The sequence below is a fragment of the Neopsephotus bourkii genome, unplaced genomic scaffold (genome assembly GCF_033783945.1).
Source record: "Neopsephotus bourkii isolate Nb327-2 ecotype Australia unplaced genomic scaffold, CSIRO-AGI_Nbou_v1 NB_272, whole genome shotgun sequence".
NCBI classification, from domain to species: Eukaryota; Metazoa; Chordata; class Aves; order Psittaciformes; family Psittacidae; genus Neopsephotus; species Neopsephotus bourkii.
This window is the reverse complement of record NW_026900781.1, coordinates 4,877,903-4,899,279: the sequence shown is the minus strand read 5'-3', so window position 1 is coordinate 4,899,279 and position 21,377 is coordinate 4,877,903. Positions and strand designations below refer to the sequence as shown.

Here is a 21,377-nt window from a genome sequence, read left to right as displayed (position 1 = left end):
TCTCCCGGCAACGCCGCCGCCGCCCGCTCCCCGCCGCCCCTAGGGGGAGCCCGGTGGCCGTTGGCCGCTCAACCGCCGCCTGCGGGGCAGGAGGTGGTGTGTGTCGCCCAGCGCCATTAACGCGGCTCGGGTAGCAGCGGGGCTCGCTGGCGGATTGCGGAGGAGGGCGGTCCGGTGGCTCACCCTCACCCCCCGCTCTCATGAAGGCGGGAGGTCTGCGGAGAAAGCTCTGCTTCAGCCTCCTTGCAGCAAACGCCCCTCCTTGCCAGCGGTTTCAAGTACACAGCGTAACAGTTCTTGCTTGGCTTCTCCGTGTTGAGGAGCTGGATATTGTTTGAGGGAGGAGGGGTGACACTAGGGAAGCAGCAGAGCATTGCTCCTCAGTTTTCTGAATGTGGTGTGTGGGTTGAGTGTCCGTGTTTCCCTCCTCCCCCAAAAGAGGTTGCAGACTCGTATCACTTCAGGTCTTCAGACAGTTCTTGCCACACCGTTGTGGGTCAGATAGCTAAATACTGTATGGAGAGTAAACTGTTTAGTAGCTGAAATATGCAAGTAATTAACAAGTGTTACGAGACAGGTTTGCTCAGGTAGTTGAGTTAGGGTGCTGGGACATGTTCAGCCACTGGGGAAATGGGGATGGGGGGGATTGTCCCTAGGTTATGGTGGGAGCCCCAGCAGAGGCATGCCTGGAGCCGGCCCTAGTCTGATCCTACCTCCTCAGTCTCAGGACTCAGCTTTACTTGTTAACAGTGTGTGTGTGGGGTCTGCTGTGGGTAGGGCTGGGATGGACAAAGGTAGCCAGCAGCTCAGAAGTTCTATAGCCAGCACAGAAAACAAGTGATTTAAAAGACAAAGTTTATTTTATTCTAAGGTGACTTCACACCAGTGCCTGGCTCTGTGGAGAACAGAGTAAGTGGGGATTATTAAAAAAAAAAAAGTGATCAGTCAGTTTATGTTTTTCCAGAAGTTCCGTAGGGACTGTCAGCTCTTAGAGCCAAATCTTGTGTTTGGAACATTCAGGAGCATGAGGTATTCTGGAAACGGGGGTGAATAGGTGCAGACATGGGACGGCTACACATAGAGGCTCTGTTTTGCTGTGGCACAAGTGTTTCAATCCTGCTGCGTGACACTGTTGACTGCTCACAGTCAATGTTGGGAAAGGGATTTTTTCCCATAGATGATAGACAGACATACCAAAGGGCCTCCAAGTGGCAAAGCAGATGTACAGAGCAGCCCTGGACTGGCATATTTCACTTCCCTGCAAGAAACTTTAGCATGCAGATGTGATGAATTCATGCGATGGCTGTGTTGACATTTTGATCTGACTGCACTGATTCAGCCTGTTGCTGTCATGACCTGGCAGTGCAGCCTCCCTTATCAAGAGTACATCTCACTGACTGAAGAGCTGTTTGCAGGGAGGTGCTCAGGCCCTGGCAGGGTGTGTGGCAGGGCATGTGTGACATCCAGGAAGCTATGCTCCAGTAAGGAGGCTCTTTCCAGTAGACACAGGAGCTGTTCAAACACATGCAACTACTGATGAAACAGCAAAGCAAAACAGAGACAGCCAGTGGTGGTTTGTTGACTGGGGCTGGATTATGTAACATGGAGAGCAATATTCAGCTGGTGAGTTCTATCTTAGAGTCATAGAATCAGCTGGGTTGGAAACAACCTTTAAAGTCAGCAAGTCCAACCATTACCCCAGGAGTGCCAATTCCACCACTAAACCATGTCGCTGAGGGTCTCATCTACATGGTTTGTGAACACTTCGAGGGACGGTGATTCCACCACTTCCCTGGGCAGCCTGTTCCAGTGCCTGAGCACCCTCTCTGTGAAGAAATTGTTCCTAATATCCAGTCTAAACCTCACATGGTGCAGTTTGAGGCTGTTACCTTTTGTCTGTTAGTTAGTTGGGAGAAGAAAGCGCTTGTTAGTTGGAAGAAGAGACCAACCTTCACCTCACTACAACCTCCTTTCAGATAGTTGTAGAGAGAGATAAAGTCCCCCATGAGCCTTCTTTTCTCCAGACTAAACAATCCCAGTTCCCTCAGCTGTTCCTCATAAGACTGGTGCTCCAGACCAGCCTTGTTGGCCTTCTCTCGACCTGCGCCTGCATCTCAATGTCTTTATTATAGTGAGGGGCCCAGAACTGAACAAAGTATTTGAGGTGCGGCCTCAGATGCTAAGTTAAGTATACCCTTATCTTAACCCTGAGGAAAAGCGATCCTTCCTGCAACACTTTATCCTTTTTGACATGCCTCTACTCATCTGTCACACAGCTACAGGTATGGTGACAATGGTAAGACCAAATGTTCCCTACCTTTGCAGGGATGACGATTGCGTTAGTATTCTTTCATAACAAACTCTAATCACCAGCAGACAAGTTACAATCAAGATTTTTTTCCATACTCAGCCCCACTGCTGGTTCAAGTAGTGTATCATTAGAATGATTGGATAACAAATTCATGTACAATGCTGAAATTAAACTTGACCTGTCTAATCATACCATAAATAGCAATTGGAGGTTGTGGGGGGGTTTGTCTTAAGCTGTCATCCACACATCCAATCTAAAATGTGTTGGCATTGTACTTGTAGTTGGTGAGAGGAGGAAATGTTAGCAGAAAAGGTGTATGGAATATCAGGATACACAAATGAATTATCTTGTACCTGAATAGTGTGCTTGTTAGGAAAATCCCTGTGGAAAAAAAAATCCAGTGTATTTGGCATCTGCGAGGCTGAAGATGAATTCTTCATACAGAACTTCTGTGATTTTTTTTGGCATAACTTTGCAAAAAGCTAGCTGGTTAGGCCTGCCCTTGTCAGTGTTTGTCAGCAGTTACAACAGTCACCAAGAGACAATTCCCCCCTCTGTATGCAGAATAAGATACAGCTGTCCTCTCTCACACACCACTCTTGGGTGGTGAGCATTGTACAAGGTCAAACAGCTCTCTACAGAGCTATAGGAAAGACATGGGAAAGCACAATAATACTGTGTCAGAACAAATAACATAAATAACCTATACACCACATGAAAGTGTAATAAAAAACAAAACAAGAAACTTCTTTTCAGCTTCTTCTAAAGCTTATCCAAATTCTCTAACATAGAGTGTGGTGGAACTGATTAATCTTAGTGCCTTGTGAGGGAGTTCACTGGAGGTTTGCAACAACACATTTTATTGATGAAGTCTTTGCCCAGTAGGTGAAGTGTGAGAGAAGTGAAAAAACAAGTGAGAGTTCACCATGTTGTGGTGGTTTTAGGTGATGCTTCTAATGTACCTCATTAAAAAAAGGGAAGGTAAGATGAAACACAGATAGGAGACTGCAAAATCTGTCCCAATTTTATGATACATAGTATCTTAAAAATACCTGTGAATTAGTGTAAGTGCATAATGTATAGTAAGTGCACAATTTGGCCTGGAAAGTTATTCCAAAAGAAAGTGTTAAGACTATAAGCTAATACTCCATGTAGTACAAAAATACCCCACCCTAAACAGAAAACATGGTTGGTAGCAAGATCAGCAATATACTACTGAAAGTCTTTGTTATCTTTGTAGCTGGGGAAAGTTTATATTTCACTGGAAATAGTTAAGGAAAAAATATATATATTTTTAATTTAGGCAAAATAAAATAAGAATTTTGAAAGTATAATTCAGAGATGAGAAGGATTCCTTTTTTTTTATTTCAGTGTTCTTTTAAAAATATTAAGGGTAATTTCTATTTAAGGATTGCTAGTAGTGACAGATAAAGATAATGATATCCATTTAGGATAACTGTCTTTTTTGCTAGCACAGAGTATCTCCCATTTATGTTGTAATGCTCAGACTGTCAATGTTATTTCATTACAACTCAAATAGAAGATATATGAGAATTACAGCTGTTTTGGTACTACATAGCAGGAGCCCTTATTGATGTGACAGTAAAATGAAACCATTTTTCAACTGTTCTGTTATCACATAGGTAAAATAATAGCACATATGCCATGAGCTATATATGAACATGTGAGGGCATTGTGGACGGGTCTCTATAAAACTTAGACATTACAAAGACGTTTTAAATTAGCCTTTAGAATAGCAATCAGATTTTACAAATATGTGTAACATTTGTGGAAAATGGATTTTTCTTCCCCCCAGAGCACTGTCACCAGGAATCTTTGACAATAAGAGATCCCACTAGTTCTTGCTATACGTGGGTTTTAAAAGGAATGGGTGATCTGTCTGAATTTGCAGATTCCCTCCTCAAGCAGCCCTCAGGTGAACTGTGGCTGAAAGGTTGCTGTGTCTGGTTACTGGTTTGCAGACTATGTGGGATGGTCTGGATGTCCTGATAGACAGGCTTCCATTTCCATACTTGAAAATGTACTTATGAAAGAAGGCTGAGGAGAAGACACATGCCTAGCACAGATTTTAGGCTTCTCCTGGGCATCAGGTAAGTGCTAGGGTTACCATTCCTCTGTTCCAAATTCAAGCACTGTTATGCAGAACCAAAACTCAGCCCATGATTTCTGCTTGACTTCAAAGACCAGCGAACCATGGAATCTGCTTTCAGACCTCTCTGTGCTCTGGACTATTGTTGTTGTGTGCTCTCCGCCACTTCCTGTCTTTGGTTATTTCACCAATGGAACATAAAAAATAAAGTTTAAAATGCTGATTTCCATAAAGACAGTGTGTCGAGTCTTTAAAACACTGTTTTTCACCTTCTTTAAAAAAAAAGAAAAAAATTGTGGGTGAAGTAAGTATAAATCTTTCTGTAGTCAGTTTACACCCACAGGCTGACAGTAGGCTTGCTTCTTGTGGTTGCCTTTCACGGACCTCCCTTAGAAGTAAGCTGTAGAGCAGGAATCTGCAAAGTGAAGGTAGAAAAAAAACGCTTCAGTGTACTGAGACATTACTGGAGACTGAAGATATGCAGGGGTTCCCATCATAGACCAAGCAAAATTACATCGCTGGCAGGCTACATCCAGCAAAGAATTTATTCTTCCATTCATTATTTAGAGTACACATTGCCTTTTCAGTATAAGATATGCGCAGGTCCAAGCTAAATAGAGTTCCAGTCACTAGGGCCTCCAAGTAATACCTTGATGCAAATGTTAAGCACTCATAATAAGGCTGTAACTACAACTGGTTTCCCATTTGCTAGATGCAGATACTCAGACCTTATGTTCCCAGAGGACACATTGGACATAATACAGAGCAAATGATGAGCCTGGATTTGTTAGGTGTGGAATGAAACAGAGTAACACACTGAAGTGAATGAATTTCAAGTGTGACCAATAAAAATAAGCTTATCTAAGTATTTTGAATATATTTGATACTGGCAAGATGAGAACATCACCTGCCTTAGAAGTTAGCCATTGCAGAATGAAACCTGCTGTGGACAGAAGAATTGTAATTTTCTAGGTAACACTGAATTCAGTTCCAGGAAGAATGTACACGAAACATAGCTATCTTGACAACTGCATTCAAAGAGCTACTGAAGATGGGAGCTGTGTGAATAAAAAGCCTGAAACCATAAAAGCAGCACTCTGAATATAAGGTAAAAAAGCTCTAAATTACTGGGATGTGTCACAACCTGTCAGTTTATTAGCAAATGCTTCTAAATCAGGATTAGGAACAAAATATCAAAACTTTCAAGAGTGGCATAATGGGACTATTCTGAAAAAGGAGAGAAAACATGCACCACAGGACGGGGGTTTCTAGGACTTTCGTTGATGATCTTCAGAAGGATGTAGACAACAAAGCAGATAGCAAGCAGTCAATATCAGTTTTTCAAACCTAATGGATTTTATGATATGGAACCAGAACAACTTTTGCAGTGAGTTTCTGAGGAAACTTTTTAGTCAGGAATAATAGCTAAGCAAAAGAACAAGGAGCTATTTCTGGTCTACACCTTGCCTTTCGTTTAGAGAGTTTAAAATGCCATAGTCAAATTGGAATTTTCCTTTCCCAAAGGGATGTGTTAATATTTTACTTCCAAGGATAGGCATGACTACATCTGGTGACGACAGGCTATGCAGACAAACCTAATGTTAAGGAGTCACAGCCATTGATTCAGAAGGCTTTTGGTCTGTGGGTTAAACAAGTTGTAGCTTTAGCTGAGTGTCAAGAATACTGATTCTCAGCAGAAACCTGCTTATGATGTCTGAATTACCCGATTAGCAAAAGCAAAACAGAGGATAGATCACTGAATAAAAACCTGGGACTAGATCACTCCTAACAATGCTGAGGATAGGATTTCTTGCATTGGATGATCGAAGCCCTGAGGCAAGTCCTAGGACAGTTTGTTGAGAAAAAACATGTTTAACCACTGCAAACATTAGTTCAGCAGCAAGTAGTGTACCTGACAGAAAGGGAGAAGGGTGTAAAGGTGAAGGAAGGAAGGATGGAAGGAAGGAAGGAAGGAAGGAGGGAGGGATAGGGGAAGGAAGGAAGGAAGGAAGGAAGGAAGGAAGGAAGGAAGGAAGGAAAGGAAGGAAGGAAGGAAGGGAAGGAAAAGAAGGTACCTATCTGTCCTTTTAAACGTGGTGGAGCTTTAAACTAATCCTGACAGCTTGTTTGCTGTTGGCACAAATGACATCCTGACCTGATGCATTAATTTTGTCCATCAAATGCTACCAGTTAGGTTAGGACTGGGGGAAACTGCCTGCCAGGGTACATGGCAGGCTTAACCCAAATGCCATAAACAGAGGAAGAACATAGGCAGGAGGCAGCCAGCAGGCAGGAGGGTGAGGATGCAGTGAGGTTTCTGTACAAGCCTGGGGTCACAGGGCTCTTACAGCTTGCACTGGGAAAGAGCTGAATGCATGCACGGTGGCTGGGTGGGAAAGCAGTGGATGAGACAGTACCTGTCTCCCATATGGGCAGTGGTCACAGATGAGGGGGATGGGGATACTGATTACCCTAAATGCCATGTCTGTCTTCCTCAGATGATGTGTGGCTAAGCAGGCCAGTTAGTACTATCGGGCCAGAGGCAGCTTGTCACTCCTGCGGACACTGTTCCACTTCGCTGAAGTGCTTCAGGCTATGCTAGAACCTATGTGTTTCCCCTCTCCAGCAAGTGCCCTAAGCCCTTCACTAAAGTTATTCGCATGCTTTCTGAGTCACTGAATATGCAAGCATTGCAAGCAAAGTGGAACAGATCCAAAAGGAGAGATTGAGGCAAAATGGCCTCATAAGGCAATCTCCTTGCATTTAGGGCATGCTTCTGAGGCTGCGGTTCAATGATGCAGTAAGTCCAGTTCCAGTGCTTCTCTTATGTGGCTAAATACATCCCAGCTAGATTTGTGTTGCACGTGCTGACACTGGGTTCGCACTGGTTCCAAAAATGTTTTTGGGTTATCTTCAACACCCAGTTTTATACTGACTGAGACTGGCTGTTGTCTTGCAGCTAGCAAAAGGTCAGTGTAAGGATAAAGACAGCATAACGATCAGTCATATGGCATGTTCAAGAGAAATAAAATGGAGTGCTCCCTCTGGTCTGGATCAGATCGGTACTGCTGGTATATGTACCAACTTGTACCTTTGTCCATAGATTCAGAGGCGAGAGACGTGCTCTCAAATCCTTGCTCTGAGAGTGATTGGGACAGAGAACAATTATTGTGGAGCAGACCACTGAAGATACTTTCTCAAGGGGGAAGATCTTTTGTCCAGACTCTGATCAAGTGACTGTCAGTTTATTGAAAATGGAAGGAATTAATCACAAATAAACTTAAGAATATCTGTTGTCTCTTCAGTGGCAATCTTACTAGAGTTTTTTTGAACTATTTCATTCAAAGTTTAAAAAGGAAAATGGACACCCATCCCAATCTATTTTCCTCTTGTTCAGGATGGTTGTGGTTTTCAGCAGAAATAGAAGAAAATGGTCAATCCCAGATTCCATCATCTGCTGAGTACTCAGCGGAGTCAAGCACTTTAGTTTACATACCATGTGCCTGTAACTGGATGCTGGATGCAGTACCCTCTCCAGTGCTTGGAGGAAACTTGCCTCCTTTCTCAAAGGCTGAACCAAATATATACTGTTCCCTGTATATCAGTTAAGAAATAATGGTCTCAGCAAAGGGCATTTCCTGGCGATTAATGACTGGCTGGGTGAGCGGATGGCTTGAGATTTTTAATTAAATGTGCAAGCTTCATCTGTTCTGGGATGTGGAATTCCATTTAAATTAGATTCTATTGAATTCAGAGGTTTTTCATGGCGTGAAGTTCACTGGTCCTGACAGATCCACGCCTCCCAGTTTAATGGGTGGCAGTGTCTCATCGGTGCCTAAGTATTACTGCTATGATGTGGCCAAAGAAACCCATTTGCTCTGCTGGGGCCTTCAGAAGATTTTGACTGGTTCATCTGCAGTAGTGAAGGAATTGGTTTCAAAGCTGTAGGTGTGTGAAGTCATACCAGAGGATCTTTTCCATTCAGAATGTACACTGAAAACCATGATGGCCCATCACCTATGTAGAGATTAATGGCAGAAGTAGAGGGTGGTAGGAGATGGGAGGAATGATAAAAAGAAAGTATATGAAAACCAGAGATGGATCTTGCCTGAGAACAACTAGAAGCTTTGTTATGTGTCAGGTGGGCCCTGTTGGTAGCTGTGGCATAAACCCAAGATAAATTAAAGCTCCTTGAGGTTGTTTCCTTGAAAGCAAAAGAATATGCAACTGTTACAAGTTTTTGCTGTTGAAAATCAAAGAACTTTGCCCTTCCTGAGCAGAGATTATGCTATATACAACCTTTGTTCCAATCAAGGATAAAGCTCCAAGAGCCAGCAGCAGAACTGCTGCCAAAAGTGGTATCTGTGTAGCTCAGGCAGGCCTGGACAGAAGATTTGTTGGTCACAGCAGAGATGGACTGAACCCAGAGCAGAAACACTAGTTACCTCTCTTTGGCATGAAAATGTCCCAACAGCTCCGTCACATGCCCGCCTTTTTTTTTTTGCTGGGCTGGGCCATTACTTCTGTCTTTAGTTTGTCTCTTTCACGGACACCCCCTTGTCATGGGGAAAGAGCTTGCATGCCCTTGTGAAGTTGGGAGCTATGCTGGTGGTGGCTTATGCTTCCGGTAGGGTCTCCCATGCCAGTCAGGTCTCAAATGAAGGGTCAGACAAAGTGTGTCCATGGGCAGGATGGGCTCACTAGCCTTCGGGCAATCATCCTAGGAGAAGGACAACTCCAACTTCAAACCCGGGCAGATGGAGCTTGTATAGGCCTGTAAGGCCATCCATCTAAGAGAAGGATACTCTAATCAAACCTACGACCTGAGGACTTTGCTGTCACCGTCCAAGCTCGCTAGGCCCTGGCAGATAAACCTCAGGTGTAAAGGGTGAGGCCAGTTCTGTGCATTCTGTGCCTCACCTAAAATAAATCCACTGCGCAGGCCCGAAGGGTTTACCCACACCTGCGAAGCCCTGTAGTGACAGGCGAGGTACGAAACGGCAGGTGATAAGGTACACTGGAAGTCGCAGACCCAACCCTGCATGCAGGCGGTTCAGGACATTGGTCGCTCGAGACTGACCCAGGAGATGACAGTCTTGTTTGGCAGCATCCTGAATGACCAAGCAGCCTTTTTCAAGGACAGCACTGCTTGCTCCATATGGAGAGAGGCCTAGAAAAGGTGGCCTAACCAAAGCTCATCTCCCCCTCCACCTGGTTGGCTACCTGCGGCCAGCAGGCATCTTCTATTGCGGTCAATTAAAGACAAAGAGACAAAGGCATACACCTGCCTCCAAAGGTGTGTCCAGACTGACACTCGCATGTTGGAACATCAGAACTATGCTTGATACAGCGAACAGTGGGCGTCCTGAGCGCCGTTCTGCGCTAATTGCCCATGAATTGTCACGACTTACCATCGGTATCGCTGCTGTTAGTGAAGTTCGCCTTCATGAGGAAGGTAGCCTCAAAGAACATGGTGCTGGCTATACACTCTACTGGTCAGGCAAACCCAAAACTGAAAGTCATCTTTCTGGAGTCGGCTTCATGATTAAAAACTCTATAGCCTCTAAACTTGAAAATTTGCCGACAGGTCACTCTGATCGTATTATCTCCTTACGTCTTCCACTACACAATAAGCAGCATGTTGTTCTTTCCAGCATATATGCTCCAACTCTGCAAGCTGACCCTGCAGAAAAATTCTACTCCTACTGTGTCACCTCAGTCAAAAGGTTCCTATAGAAGATAAGTTCATAATCCTTGGTGACTTCAACGCCCGAGTAGGAAAGAACTTTGAAGCCTGGAAAGGAGTACTAGGCAAGCACGGTGTTGGCAGCTGCAATGATAACGGTCACCTCTTACTAGAGTTCTGTGCAGAGCAACAGCTTACCATCACCAACACTATCTTCCAGCAGAAAGACAGCTGGAACACAACCTGGATGCATCCTCGATCTAAACATTGGCACCTTATTGATTATGTTTTAGTGCGCCAGAGAAATATTCGTGATGTCTGCCAGACCAGAGTGATGCCCAGTGCAGAATGCCAAACAGACCACCGCCTTGTGCGTTGCAAACTTAATTTCCACTTCAAGCCCAAACCTAAGAGGGGCGGCATTCCAAGGAGGAGGCTCAATGTTAATAATCTCCAAATAGCTGCAGTGAGGGACAGCTTTCAGGCTAACCTTCAAACTAGGCTTGAAGACCAACTTATAGATTCTTCTCCTGAAGCGCTTTGGCAACATATCAAAAACAGCATCCTGCAGTCCTCCGTAGAATCCATTGGGTTCTCCTCAAAGAAAAACAAAGACTGGTTTGACGATAGCAACCAGGAGGTCCAGGAATTGCTGACAAAAAAGAGATCTGCTCATCAAGCACACCTCGCTCAGCCACTCTGCCATGTAAGAAAAGCAGCCTTTCATCTTGCATGTAGCAAACTCCAACAGAAACTTAGAGACATCCAGAACAAGTGGTGGCTCAACCTAGCAGAAAAGACTCAACTATGTGCAGATTTGGGTGACCACAGAGGATTCTATGAGGCTCTGAAGGCAGTGTATGGACCCACATTTCAGGTTCAAAGCCCCTTACTTAGTGCAGATGGCCAAATGCTTCTTACAGATAAAATCTCCATCCTGAATCGTTGGTCTGAACATTTTCAAACCCTCTTTAGTGCTAATCGTGTAGTCCAAGGTGAAGGAATCCAGCACATTCTGCAAAATCTGGTGAAAAACGAATTGGATTTAGCCCCTACCATGGGAGAGACTCTTAAGGCCATATAGCAGGTGAAAACTGGCAAGGCAGCTGGGGTTGACGGAGTCCCACCTGAAATATGGAAGCATGGAGGCCAAGCACTTCATGCTAGATTTCATGAGCTAGTTGTGTGCTGTTGGGAATAAGGCAAAACACCATCAGACTTTCCTGATACAATCATCATCATTCTGTATAAGAAAAAAGATGTCAAGTCAGACTGCTCAAGCTACCGTGGTATAACTCTGCTCTCCATTGCTGGTAAAATTATTGCAAGAATACTATTGAACAGACTGGTACCTGCAATCGCAGAAGCACTTCTACCTGAAAGTCAGTGTGGTTTCAGAGCTAATAGAAGTACCCCAGACATGGTATTTGTTCTCAGACAACTGCAAGAAAAGTGTAGAGAACAGAATAAGGGGTTATATGTAACTTTCGTTGGCCTCACCAAAGCTTTTGACACTGTGAGCAGAAAAGGCCTGTGGCTGATCTTGGAACGATTAGGTTGTCCCCCCAAGTTCCTCAAAATGATCATGCTGTTACATGAGGACCAGCAAGGCCAAGTCAGGTATGGCGATGCACTCTCTGAGCCTTTCCCAATAACCAATGATGTGAAACAAGGTTGCGTTCTCGCACTGACCTTATTCACAATCTTCTTCAGCATGATGCTGCAAAGGACTATGGCAGACCTTGACAAACAAGATGGCATTTATATTCGATATCGTACCGATGGTAGCCTATTCAATCTAAGGTGACTGAAGGCCCACACTAAGCCCCTAAACCATCTCGTCTGTAAACTGTTCTTTGCTGATGATGCCGCCCTTGTTGCCCACACCGAAGCAGCTCTGCAGCGTTTAACATCTTGCTTTTCGGAGGTGGCTGAGGTTTTTGGGCTGGAAGTCAGCTTGAAGAAGACAGTAGTCCTCTACCGACCTGCACCGCAAGAAGATTATCGTCATCCCCACATTGCCATTGGCGAGTCAGAGCTTAAGACAGTTCAGCAGTTCAGTTATCTGGGAAGCATCATTTCCTCAGATGCCACGATTGACAAAGAGATAGACAACAGGATAGCAAAGGCATATAGAGCCTGGTGTAATAAACACCTGAAGAAAAGTACAAAGATCAGTGTCTATAGAGCCATTGTATTGTCTACCCTTTTATATGGGTCTGAATCATGGGTCATCTACCGTCATCACCTGTGACTCCTCGAACGCTTTCATCAGCGCTGCCTCCGTACAATTCTAAACATCCATTGGACTGACTATGTGTCTAATGTCACTGTCCTTGAACAGGCAGGGGTCACCAGCATCGAGGCCATATTGCTGAAATTGCAGCTGCGCTGGGCAGGGCACGTCTCTAGAATGAAGGATCACCGCCTCCCCAAGATCGTGTTTTATGGTGAACTTGCCACCGGTAGCCGCAAGAGAGGTGCCCCAAAGAAGAGATATAAGGACTCCCTGAAACAATACCTTAGCCTTGGCCATATTGACTACCATCACTGGTCCACCTTGGCCTCCAATCGGGAGACTTGGAGGCACACCATACATAATGCCGTTGACTCCTTTGAGAGTTCATGAAGAACTAGTCTCAAGGAGAAAAGACAACGCAGAAAGAATCGCGCCCCACCTGTACCACCCAAGGAGACCTTCTGCTGTGCTTTTTGTAGCCGAATTTGCCTATCCCACATTGGCCTTCTTAGTCATCAGCGCGCTTGTAGTAAGCGTGGGTAAAGCCCTTCCCAAATCTTCGTTTGCGAAGTCAAGCCATGATGATGATGAGTTTGTCTGAAGCTCATGCATTATCTCCCTTTAGTACTCATTAGCAAAACAAAAGCAGGATCAGGCCCTAAATTTATGGAAATTATATGCTGTCAAATCTGTTTAACTCCTCTAGGACTTTTTCACAACTTTATTATAGTTGCATCAGAGGCTGTTTTGTTAGGAAATAGTAACATATTTTCTGCTCCCCCACTTCATAGCACTACTGTACAGAAACTGATCTGACAGGGAGCAAAAATATGGTATTGGAAATAAATTTTGTGTTATGCTGAAAATCAGCCATGAAACCTCACTGAAGATGGTGGGTGAGAAAGCTTCCCTCCCCTGAGGAAAAGCCTAAGAACTACTTTCTTTGTGGCATACGCTCACTGAGAGCCTGAGAGCCACACTATACATACTGCACCATACATACTGCACCACACATGCCTGGCAGTGCTGAACTGTGGGGGCTGAGGCATTTCTCCAGGATCTAACTGCAGTGCTGGGGACAAGGTGGCATATGATGAAATGGAGCAGTTCAGAAAGTGACAGCAGAAACATCAAGGAAACAGACAGAGGGAAGTAGAAAGGATACACCAGAGCCAGCAAGAAAAACCCTTGTAGCCTGACCTTGAGAGAAAGTTAAGAGAGAGAGAGCTTGTGTTGTGGCTCAAAAGAAGCTTGAAAGTGTGAAGAGAGAAAACACTGCTTATTGTTTTGACTCCCGCTGTGCCCAGAGTAACAGGACGTTGGGTACAGTCTTTCTAAACAAATAGAAGCACATTAAAAAGCCCAGTTCACTCCCTCATCCATTTGTCCTCCAGACAGAAACAACCTGTAGGGACCCTAAATATTGGCTAACCACCCGGGTCAAAGAAATACATAAATAAAGGGAACTTTCTCCTCAGAATGAATTTTGTCTTTTCTTGCCTCTAGTAAAAGATTTTATTCCTCTGTAGTGATAGTGTCATTAGCATTGTCATAGCAACTGATAAACAAGGAGAAAGAGATGTGTAACAACTTTCTTTCTTTTTTTTTTTTTTCCAAACAGGCAGGCCAAATGTCTTGCTAACAAGTAATTTGGTGACAGAATTTAGCAAAGCAGTTGCACAGTAAGTGGGTTTATCTTTAAACATAATGCTCTTTTCCATTTTAACTGTGCATAGAATTGTATCTTTAAAGGATCGGAAAAAAGCGGGGCTTCATGCCTCTTGAGCAGTTCATGTGACATATGGTCTTTCCAAGCAATAGTTTTATCGGCTGTGCACAGTAGCAGCAGATTTGAGCTAATGTTCCTGTGAAAACAAGTAAGGGTCTGTCCAAAAACTGAAGAAGGGGAGGAGAAAGGCACCTTTGCCCTGCTGCACAAGAAAAACAAATTTTGTCTTACGTCAAACTTACGACATATCTCTATAAATATAGCAGCTGCTGGTAGTGGCCTAACTTCAGCACATGCACCGAGTAGGTTGAGGAAGACTTGGTGACCTGGTTGATTCCCTGCCCACTGGTGATGCTCCCAGACGTGTTTCAGCCATATGCCACCATGAAGCTTTGGATGGAGATAGATTTGGGGCCAGGTGGATCATCACCTGTGTTGGGAACCCAGCACTGGCAGAGAGCACGTGTTGCTTGTTGCTAGATGAATCACAGGAAGTGATGAAGAGCTCCCCACCTCCCTTCTCCCAAACATCCTTCTTCATGCTGGGAGAAGGGTTGGAGACTGTTTACTTAGCATCTGGGCAGCAGTGAAGAGCAGGATGAACCTTGTACACAAATTACACATGCCTTGTATTTATTTTAGCACACAGGTCTGGCCAGATACTGGCCTAAAATTGTTTTTGAGCTCACTGCTACTTCAGCTGGGGACTGCTGCCACTGACAAGCACTAGAAATAATCCCTGTAAATTAATTGGTGCTGGCATTACAAATGCAGGAAGAAAGCGTAAATTAATGGATTGCAAAACACTTCTGCATCTAAAGGATTTTCCTATAGCAGCTGTACACACACAGAACAGAAATAAACAAACATACACTCATCTGGTCATATTCCTGCATACACACACACATATATATATTTACATTTACATTTATATATATATACGTATAGTGACATTAAATAAATAACAGGTAACATAGCAGGGAAAACTGATCTGTAAAGGCACAAAGTTAGAGAAAAATTGCTATGGCTTGATAGCTCCAGAGAAGTCATGTTTTCAGAAAAGCTTTCAGTGTGCTTGAATGTCCTTATGATTCTTCTGTAATAATGAGTGATTTTTTTTCTCTCATTCTTGCAACAATGCAATAATTTGTAGGTTGAGTTCCTCAAGTGGCTGGCATCTCTGTGTAGCAGTCATGAACTTTTTCAGACTTGACATGAGGTTTCACAGTTGCAGCAGTGTTGCAGTTTTACACAGCTGTGATCCCTCCTGGAGGACATGCATTGATTCAGGGGGGCATCTGAATCAGAGTGAAGCCTGTGGATTGTCCCAGATCCTAAAACTGCATGGGAAACAGGTAAAATTTTATTTGAGGCCTGCTACTACTTTTAGGAATAACATCTGCCTGTAGTAAACCAACACAGTAGGGAGTAAGAAATTACTCTTCTACATTCTGTACAGGGTGGCTGAGGTGAGAAGGAACCTCTGCAGATTATCTACTCCAACCTGCCTCGTCAAAGCAGGGGAAACTCAAGCTCAGTCCTCAGGGCTATGTCATCAAGGTTTTGAACATGTCCAAGGAGGGAAACTCCACATCCTCCCTGGGCAACTTATTCCAGTGTTCAATCACAGTAAAAATGGGGTTCTTTAGAAGAATTATTTTCTGTATTTCAATTTGTGCAATTTTCAAATTCTGACAACTGATGAACCCCAGTCTTGTGAGCTGCCCTGCCTCATAACCCTCTAGTGGCCTTGCTTGGAGTGGGCAGAACAGCCAAACGTAAAACCACGATCTAGGCTACTGCTGTTCTTGCTTTTCCAACTTTTTCTTGAATGGAGTTTCAAGTTGTTTAGGCTGAATTACACAGGGGAGAGTAGAAACATCTTCTGTATCTCCTTTAATTCTTGATTTCTTCACAACAGCTGTCAGTTTTAGTTTGTTCATCGATCATTCAGTTGAGCAAGAGCAATAAGATGAAGGACCACTCACCCCTTGATGTTTTTAACAATCCTGTCAGGCTTTGACAGCTTGAATGAGAGACATTTCATAAAATTATGAGTGAACTTTCAGATGTCTTTTTGAGGTAAACCACAAAACCCTTTGCTGTCAAACGAGCCCTAGCAGTAACTTTGGGGTGTTTTTTTTTGCCTGACTCAGCAGTCTGCTCACATCAGACCCATCAGTTTTTTTGAAACTTCTCTTTTGTAGTGAGCATTTGCAGCAGCATTAACACAGGTATTAACACGCAATTTACCTGTGGACATTACTGTTGCACATCAGCCATTTATGTGCACACAGCAAAAGGGCAAAATAGTTTAATGAAGACTCTTTAAAATGGACTAAGCTTCTCTGTTTCCCTGTCAGTTTCACCACCTGATTCAAACTTACAGTATTTCGCAACCAATTCAGTGTACTTTTTCTTCCCTGCCCCTGATCGAGTGGTCCACAGGGACTTTAGGTGATTCTTTAGTCCAACAACAAATACACTGTGTGTTTTTTGGTTACTTTTTCCTATAGCCATATCCTGACCTCACACGTTTTGTGAAGGGGATCCATTTGGCTCTTGGCTCAAACAGGAGGCCTGTGCAGCAGGCAGTGCCGCCAAGGCTCTTAGGAACAGTTGTGCCCGAGCTCTGCTGCTGTCTGTCAGTAGCTGCAGAAGCCCTTATGTCTGCCATGCTTGACAAAGTCCATCACCCAAAGAACAGGACCAGAGGTTTTTCTGCATTTACTGGTACAGGCGTGTCAGCGCAGCCTCTGTGAGGGCTTCCCAGAGTTTGCTCTTCAAGGTACATCCAAGCATAGTAGTTTATTTCCATACAGGCTTCTGCTGAGACAAGCACACGCAGCCTTTGCTTAGTTGACTGCAAACCCCATTTGAAGAGAAAATTTTGTTTACACAATGTACACACATGTGGTGCCAGAAGGATCTATTGTATTACATGAATAACAGTCATTATAAGCCTGCTCCAAACAGAATAGGTATCTGTTTCTGAGCCAGTAGCCAAAACCAGATGTAACCATGCAATTTATAGCTAACTAGGTAATCCATCAGCACACAGGATTCAGCTTGGAAAAACATTTTGAGTACCAGCTTAACTTTAAGTGTATGTTTATATACATAGATTTCAGTGGGGCAGACACATGTTCTAGAGCTAAGTGTGACTAGAGCTATGTGTGATTAAGTGCATTGCTGAAAGAGTATCACTAGAAAACTGCCTAAATTTTAGCTGTATGAATTTGTCTAGGGATAAATATAACAACAGCTTTGCCTTTGCTAGCTGTTTCTTTTTAGTGCAGTGCAATGTAAGCAAGATCCTATTACTCTGCAATATTGATGGCATACCTTCATGCATACATGATAGCAGATTCCCAGCATATCACATAGTTTAAAACTAATCTTTTCCACTACTGTGATGATGCTTTTTCCCAGTTTTAATCCTCAGAATCTTCTAAAAACAATATCAATCCTGTGTGTTAAAACTGTTTGAGGAAGAGGAGCCTACACAGTTTCCTAGTTTCTTGTTCTGTTGTCCTCTGCTGCCCTTTGTTGTCTGTACTTTTTTCCACACTCAGGAGAGAGCATGCTTTCTGCCAGAGTTTCAGCATAGTCTGTCACACGTCCTCCTGCTTGGAGCTCTTTTGTTCTAATACTCTTGACATTTAAGCTCGGGCACTTTAAAGGTTCTTTTTCTTTACTTTATTGTATGATTTATTGATTACTTCTAGCTTCTGTTTCCCTAAGCCTATTTCCTTTCATGTTTCTCACCCTTCCCACTTCTTGTTATTTCATTTCTCCATACAAATAGTGCTTCACAATTTCAGTTTTAAAGCCACTACCACCACACAAGTTTTTCTCCCATTGGCTTAGTGTAATGGTACTTTTTTACATACAGAGGGATAAAGGCATCGTAAATGATTACAGGGGTCATTGTTAATGGCGAATGTGTCACAGCCACACATTTACAAAGAGCTTGCTGAGCTGCACTGTCCTTTGCAAGCAGTCCCTGTAGAAGTCATAGGCACTACTCACAGATCAAGGGACTACTCAGTGTGGGAAAGTGACAGTGTGCACTGGGACTCAAGTCAGCACTGTAAGGTGAGAAGTCTCCTTCCCAAAGGCTGAGCTATGCTGGCTGTGCAAGCCTGAGTTAATAGCAGGATAACTATGATGCCAAATAAGGGGCATGCCAGCAGTTTAGGATTTTTGTGTCTACATATTGGCACAAATTCTGTGCTATTTGCTACCTGGTGAGAGCCACACAGCCATAACAGAGCATGGCTATGTGTGCTCTCATCCACACTTTCGCGAGGTACTATTTTGTGCTCACCACAGCAGCCAGCTGTAAAAGAAGGCTTCTACTCACCAGAAAGATCAGTTCTACCAGAAGAAACAAGCATGTAGCAGGAGCTGTACTAGGTGTGGGTCTCTGGGTGAGTCTTGGACTGTAGCTACCTAAATTGTCCACGTCTCGCTTCCCTGACATAGCGTGGGCATAATATCTGTGTCACCAGTGGCATCTTCTGATGACTTGAACTATATAAATAGTTTTTAAATCATCAGATGGGAGGGCGTAGAATGGAGTGAAACGTTACTACTGTGTGGCCAAACCCTATGTAAGACTTTGATTAGCCTTCTTTCTCTGTCTCCTTCTTTGTTATGGAACAGGACCCTTGTCTTTCTCATAAAAGTGTCTGTGTTCCCATCCTGGACTGAGCAACACATTGGGCCCTTTTACTTCCCATCCGTGCCCAAAGTACTGCAATGATTTGCTGCTGTACATATGCTACAGCAAAACACAGTAATTCAGCTAGATTCAACTAGAAGTTTGAATAGTAGGCATTAAGGAGTACATTGCCCCAAGGTAACAGCTTGATTCTATACAGTACAGTGCTGTGTTTGGACGGGCACTTTTGCTCACTTTCAACTCAGACATAAGGGGGTTGAGAGCAGAGTGTAACCAATACCTGAATATAAACATGCTCCAGTCAATTAGGTAGTGAGTTTTCTGTCACCCAGGTTTCTGTGCAAATGAAGAGATATCAAAGATGCAGAAAATGATTGAACTCAGCTGAAAATGTACCTCCTGCTTGTGTTCCAGAGTAGATAAGACCTTTTTACTAGCAAAACCAGAGCATTGTTCTTTACATTTTACCTTTTCAATACAGATCCAAAACTAAATTGCCAATAAAATTTTATGAGAAAAGAAATTCTTGTTAGAAACTTTATCTCAGGGTATTGATTTTGCTACTGTGAAGAAAACTGCTCTCTAAAAGTTAATAAGAGTGAGCAAGGATAGACTTTTAATTGTCTGATTTAATTTAAAATCATCCAACATATTAAATATTGGTAAGATTATGATTTAAAAGGAAGAGGTAACTTGCCAGTTTTCCTACGTTTATATGTCAGATAGAGGATTTTAAATAGTGAAAAGTTGGTCTTAGGTATATGTTAGTCTGTGAACAGAGGTCCTTATTAAACTGTGAATACAGCTGACTAAATCATTGGTCTCTAGTTTGTCTATCAAGATATCTGATGCACATATTGAAGGATGTTACTCTGGTTCATTTTACATGCAGCACACCGAAGGGGGCTGTAGTCCTAGAGACTTGTACTAAGTTTTACTTTGCATTAAAAACTCAGCCAAAAATTATACAGCCTAAGACTGAGAGACTTCTAAATAGTAGTAACTGTGCTTTCACTAACACCAGAAATTTGGCAATTATGCTCCTGGCAAGAAAATTGATTTAACCAATAACAAATATTAGTGAGAAATATTTTCACTGTGCTTTTATATATATGTATGTATGTATACACATCTACACATGTATGTTATATGGACATGTACTTGTCTTTCTATTAGGCAACCACAAAGTGATGCCTTCTGATGAATAAGAAACTGAATGAGCAAATAAGAGAATGCTGTGAGTTTTATTCTTTCTCAGCAGTGGGAACAGTATTAGCCAATTCTGTGGCTAGAAATATTTTAGAGAGAGCCCTCAGCAAGTTCCCACTTATTTTCTCCTTCCAGAATCTGCACAAAACACATACATTAAAAAAAAAAAAAAAAAAAAAAAAAAATTCAAGGTATTTCAAGATTACCTATTTGCTTTTGTGTAAGAGGAATTTGAGTTGCTTATAGAAACTGCTGGTTTGTTTCTTCCAGGTTGCCTGGAGAATTACCTCAAAGCAACCAAAGGCATGTTACCCTTCCCTAGGACTCTAATATGATGCATGGGACCCCACTGCTCTGCCAACTCCCGGGTTGCAATACAAATGAGGGATTCTGCCTCAGACCCCTTCGTGGTGGACTGATGCTCTTACATGGGTTTTAGGAGTGTTATCCTGAGATGAATTCAAGTGAGGCAAGCTCGGGAGCTGGCAAGCACAAATAAATCTCTAAGTGAATGACCTGGTAGTTCGTGTGTGTATGTGTGTGTGTCCTTCTTCCCTACTTAATTTTATTCCAGGAGTGGCTACCGTCTTGTACTATTGTGACTTTCCTTTTTAATGTCATGGGTGCCTGCCAGATGCTAGATACTCAGAAGAAGATGGCCACTTGGGCTCTTTCCCGTAAGCCATGTCCCGAAGTAAGTTCTCACACACAGAAAAGAAATTCAGGACAACAGAAAGATATCAGTGAAAAGGTTCTTTTAGAGTAAAAATTTGGTGGAGATTAAAATAGGGCAAAAGTTCAAATGAGAACGAACCACTGCCAAGCAAGCAAGAAACTTGGCAAAAAGGAAGGAAAAGAAACATTGGTTTAAAAGGCAAGTAACCATGGCAAGGCAACAGCTCAATGCTAGAATCTGGTTAAGAGCTAATATCACACAGAGCTGGGATTGTTTATTCAAGGCTAACCCATGAGAGAACAGTTGTCTCCAATGAGTGTTCTCACAGCTTGGATCCAAAATTATAACTGCATTTTTTTTAAACATCCAGCACTTCTTCACAACCCATTTGCTGTTAGACAAAAGAAAAAGAAAGTACAAAGTTTATTCTTAGTGTCCCTTGTGTGTTTAAGGCACAGCTTTACATATGGAAAGGCATTTCATGTCAGCTGTTGAACCAGTATCATGCTATTCTGCAGCAGTTGCCAATGGAAACTGTTGATACATTCTGACTAGCTTTCCCAAGTTTCAGAACTGGGAGCAGAGTATGGTTTAAGGATGTTTTGTTTGTGGGGGTTTTTGGAGGGTGAGAGAAGAGGTCTTGTACCTATGAGTTGCATTACCATACTTGCCATACAAAGCAGATAATGGACTGTGGGAGGTAACAGCTGTGGAATTAAGTTTAGGCATG

General features: G+C 43.1%; 1 long non-coding RNA gene across 2 annotated transcripts; it reads left to right on the top strand.

Annotated features, from left to right (window-relative positions):
• The first annotated feature begins 126 nt into the window (after positions 1-126).
• On the top strand, positions 127-20,666 carry LOC133208500 (uncharacterized). Of its 2 annotated transcripts, XR_009724391.1 has the most exons (3): positions 127-278; positions 19,939-19,999; positions 20,546-20,666. It is a non-coding gene; the product is annotated as an uncharacterized LOC133208500 (long non-coding RNA). The 2 variants fall into 2 exon arrangements; XR_009724392.1 differs by lacking the exons at positions 19,939-19,999; positions 20,546-20,666 and adding an exon at positions 20,242-20,506.
• The last annotated feature ends 711 nt before the right edge of the window (positions 20,667-21,377 follow it).